Consider the following 5,000-nt stretch of genomic DNA (forward strand, 5'->3'; position numbering starts at 1 on the left):
GACCCAATGAGTCAATTATTTTGAGCATATAAATGAAGGAATGACTCAGAGTCTATTATTTTGAGCCGATAGATGGAGAAATGTTCCTTGAAGCCCGTATTTTGAAACGGAGAGTCCATTATTTTGAACAAATAAATAGAGGAAGGACCCGAGAGTCCATTAATTTGAACGAATAACTGTAGGAATGGTCCGAAGAGTCAATTATTTTTAGCAAATAAATGGAAGAATGACACATAGGCAGAGTCCATAGCTTTTAGAATATAAATGGAGGAATGACCCAGAGTGAGAGTCCATTATTTTGAGCAGATAAATGGAGGAATGACCCGGAGAGTCCATTATATTAAGCAGATGAATGAAGTAATGACCCAGAGAGAGAGAGAGAGAGAGAGAGAGAGAGAGAGAGAGAGAGAGAGAGAGAGAGAGAGAGAGAGAGAGAGAGAGAGAGAGAGAGTCCATTATTTACAGCAAATAATAGAGGCATGGCCCTAAGCGAGAGTCCATTATTTTAAGCAGATAAATGGAGGAATGACCCAGAGGGAGATTCCATTATTTTCAACAAATAAATGGAGGACTGAAACAGCGAAAGTCCATTGCTTTGAGAAGATAAATGGAGGAATGGAAAGGATTTTGTAATATTCTAAGGATGATGTAAGAATGACCTCATATATGTGAGTCCATCAATGTCAGATTTACAGGCGAAACCATATTGATATATATGTAGGAATAATTCTGCAAGTCCATTTTTATGAGGAGATATATCCAAGAATAACTCGATAAATCAAGTGAGCAGATATATCGAATATTGACTTGGTGAGTCAATCATTATCAGAAATCTGGCAAGCATTGATAATTTTTTTCTCTACTTTCCCAAGCATATCTTTTCAATGCAAAATTATTTGCTTATTGATACTTTTCGTATCATATACAATAGTTTGGATTCTTAATTATGACGATACTTATTTTCCAGAAAAGAAAATTCATATAAAGTTTAGCGTGAATTGACTCTTCCTGAAATGTCTCTTATCTCATTCCCTTTCCAGCTTGAATCTAGAAAGTTTTCTGTTATAATTTCAGACAATTTTCTGGATAAATAATTATATTGTCATTTATTTGTTTCCGGCCATAATTTTCTCAATTTACTAGCTAAAGACATTTTCCATCAAACTTTTATTTTTTTCATTGTTTCTAGAATCACCATCACCTTTGTTTTGCATTTTGTTTCTTATTTTACCTTTCTCTTTTCCTCTTATTTCTACCTTCCATTTCCTTGTGTCCTTTTTAGAATTTCCTCTAATGTGAGAACATAATTTGTAGCCGACCCGGAGAAGCCTTAAAGTCTCCTAATTTTTGCCGAATGGGACATTGCGAGTCTTTGGTTTGTGTTTTGGGAGAAATCTTTTGCGATTTTGAGTTCAGAGCCAGCGAGTGTAATATTTTTCTTGGCTAACTGGCAGGAGTCTGTATTTTCCATCATACATTGATCAATATTTCAGACGCTTCGTTTTTTGCGTGTTTTTTCTTTTCTATCTCCTATGAATATTTTGTCCATATCTGTTTTGATACACTTCGCTATTGTAAGAGACTTATATAACTTACATATCGTTCTTTTATTTGCTTGCGAAAATCACTAATAATTAACGTTGATTGTCTATTGTAATTGATATTCCTATCTGTCTTTGCTTCCTCCTCTGTTTAGGAGTAACCTCTTAACATTGAGCAATTTAGAAACCAGCACGAATTTTTAAAACCTGGATTGAATATAATTGAATATCGGATGAGAAAAATACAATAGCAAAACACCTATCCTCAAAGAGTGCTCTTGGTGGACCTAATGAATTTGAGATTGACAGAAAAGTTTTTGCTAATAAGAGGTTTGGTTGACTATCAGGAGGTATCTAATGCTAGTAAGACTGATTTCTTTAAAATATTACTAGGAGTTCATAGATCATGTGATTCTATTACAACTGGATCAACAAATGTGCGTTAAATTAAAAGTAACTAAGATATTGATATTAGGAGTACATAAATTTCAATGAGATATTTATGATATAAACGCTGGACTCTATTGAAATGAATATCTTCATCTTTGTTTGGGAGCTAATTGACCATCCTCTGAAAAGTACACAGGGCAATGCTGGAGCCTAGATCTCCCAACTCCATGAGACAACTGTTAAATGTATCTTTTATAAGAATCTGTTCGACAGGAAATCGCCATAGGGAATTGACCCTTATAAGACTGTCTACAGAGGAACTAATTATTTTGTGATTGGTGTGTGTGGTACTTGTAAAGATTTCTCTGAAATTATCTTTTTAAAGGAATATTTAGGCGACTAATGCTGGTGAATTGTTCCTGTTTTACAGCTGCATTTGGTGTGATTGCCATTAGATCACTTCAGAATATGGAATAACTCTCGGGTGATAGTTTGTTACAAAATCGCTTACAGGTAATGCAGCAAAGGTCATTGTTTTCTTTTTGCAAATGATTGAAACTTTAAAGCTAGCTTTACAGAAGATATAAAAGAGAAAAGGATGGGTATTTAACCCTTCTTCGAGGATTACAGAGAAGGAAACAACAAGTTTTCTTATACAATTCAATTCCAAGCATATGTTTTCTTAACTCTTAAATTCAATTGTTTTCAGAGAGAGAGAGAGAGAGAGAGAGAGAGGAAGAGAGAGAGAGAAGAGAGAGAAGAGAGAGAGAGAGAGAGAGAGAGAGAGAGAGAGATACTACGCCAACCAGTTTCATTTGGTGATTTATTATCAACTGCTGCTACACCATATAACTTACATGTGACAATTAGTTAGGAAGGATAAAGCTCTCCCAGCTTTCAGGTTCATAGATATTGGCATAGTCTCAAATTACCAGCAACGGCAGCTCATCATTATCCTTTGCTTTTTGAATTGATAATGTCAGACAAAAAAAATGGAACAGTAAAGATATTGCCTTTTCTGTTTCCTTAACTAGCTACATTTTGGGTCATTTTCAATCATAAATATTTTCCACCAAAACTCGATTTTCAAACGGAAAGTTAATATTACATTTTGTCATATGAGTTTTCCTTTATTTGTGATATAGATTAAAAACAAATTCCTGGTTCTCATATTCTTAATATTCTTTGTACAATTATCAAGAATATTGAATCAGAGTGAGTTTCGATTTTAGTTGACATCTCAAATTCATATATAAAATCGATTATTTTTTGCCTTCTATATTATTCAGAATAAACTTCCTTTTACTTTAGTTCTGTTTTCAGGTCTACCACTTTCGTTGTCTTCTCTTGATTTATTGTTTCGTATTTCAAATACCATGCAAGTAAGTAGTAAATAATGAAATAAATCGATATATACATGATTTAAAATATCCAAGCTACGACCGTTGTGGGAAAAGCAGATTGCTACAATCACAAGGGTTCCAACAGGGAGAGAATCTCAGTGAGGAAAGTAAATAGCAAATAAACTATATAAAATTTATGAATAAAAACATCAACTATCTTTAGATTCGGTAACAATGTTTCCAAAAATACAGACCTACATCAAGAAACATGGATGATCACGTTTGTCTGACTTCACCCGTTGGCGCTTTAGATTTCTCCGGCAATAAGAATAAGGCTGACATAAGGGTCAACATTTCCTTTTTCTCTCCACCAATATAAATCTTCACATCCTTCATTTCGAGAACTAGAGAGCAGATCGAATACAAATATTTTGACCCTAGGTGGCCGAGATAGAATAAATATTTCAAAAGACATAACAAGACATTGGCCAAAGTAGCCTTTTAGGTAGTTTATCGTTTTGATTTTAATGCTGCTTTAAAAGAATCTAAAAATATATTCACCAAACCGATAAACTTAGATTTACTAAGAATCTCAAAGTTGTTAATTTGGTAGCACATTTTGTTTATTACTATTCCAATGCCCATTATGGGAATGGTTGTATTCAATGTCGAAGGTTTTATATCTTAGATGAAATCAACAACGATCTTGAGAAGTTTACAAAGGTACTAGAATATTTTGACCCAGATTATGTATATATGTTATCTTTATTACTAAAATAAGGAAAACTGTGCATTTGCTACATATCTCTTCCATTCTTGATTACTTTCTAATAAAAAAAAAAAAATCAACACTGATAAATTCCCCTAGAAAGAGTATACCATTAGCAAAGCTGGAAACCTCTCAGTAAGCCAGTTATAGTTGCCTGCGCGGGAAGGTCAAATATGTTGCGTACTGGTTTCTCTGGTAAATAAATCATGTCTGTTACGTAATGTCCTTCGAGGAAGCGGAAAAACATAAAACTGTCCAGTAAAAGCATAAGAAAAATTTGATGAGCGTAGTCGAGTGTGGAATTTTTATTTAGACGCTATGGACAGGAAGTATAACGAAGTGTAAGAAGATAAGGAAGAAATCTACAGAGATGGGAGGGAAACAAAGTTTACTCTTTGTTTCTCAAGAGATGCCTTCAGTATGACTATATTCTTAAATTGTATTCAGAGTGACTTTGAATTATTTAAAAACAAGCTTTGTCTCAATAATAGTAAAAACAGTTCAAACAAGATGGTTTCTCTAAACCGTCATCGTGTGATGGCAATAAAGCTGTTTAACAGTTCTTTAACTTCCAATTAAAGAAAAGATAAACAATATCTTACCTTTTGGACTTGACCATTGCCTCAAACCAAATCTCGATCGTATCACAGCGAGAGTAATGTATGGAAATATTTCTAAATATAGTAAATAAAGTAAACAGCAATACCAGTTTTGATAAAAAGAGCTATTCTTATAAACAAGATCAATTCAGCAATATATTAGATGGATACAAGAAAGGAATTAAGGTACCTATGTTTGATCAAAAGGACTAAAAAAAAAAAAAGTGAATCAAAAGAAATCGAAGTAAAAACAGATATCATTTTCCCCGAGCCAGAGAAAGAAAAGGTATTACCATCATAAAAACAAAGCATATCATTAACTAACCTATGTGTTTTGAAAAAAAAGATAAAACAATCT

This window comes from Palaemon carinicauda, chromosome 5 (assembly GCF_036898095.1).
Source record: "Palaemon carinicauda isolate YSFRI2023 chromosome 5, ASM3689809v2, whole genome shotgun sequence".
Classification (NCBI taxonomy): domain Eukaryota; kingdom Metazoa; phylum Arthropoda; class Malacostraca; order Decapoda; family Palaemonidae; genus Palaemon; species Palaemon carinicauda.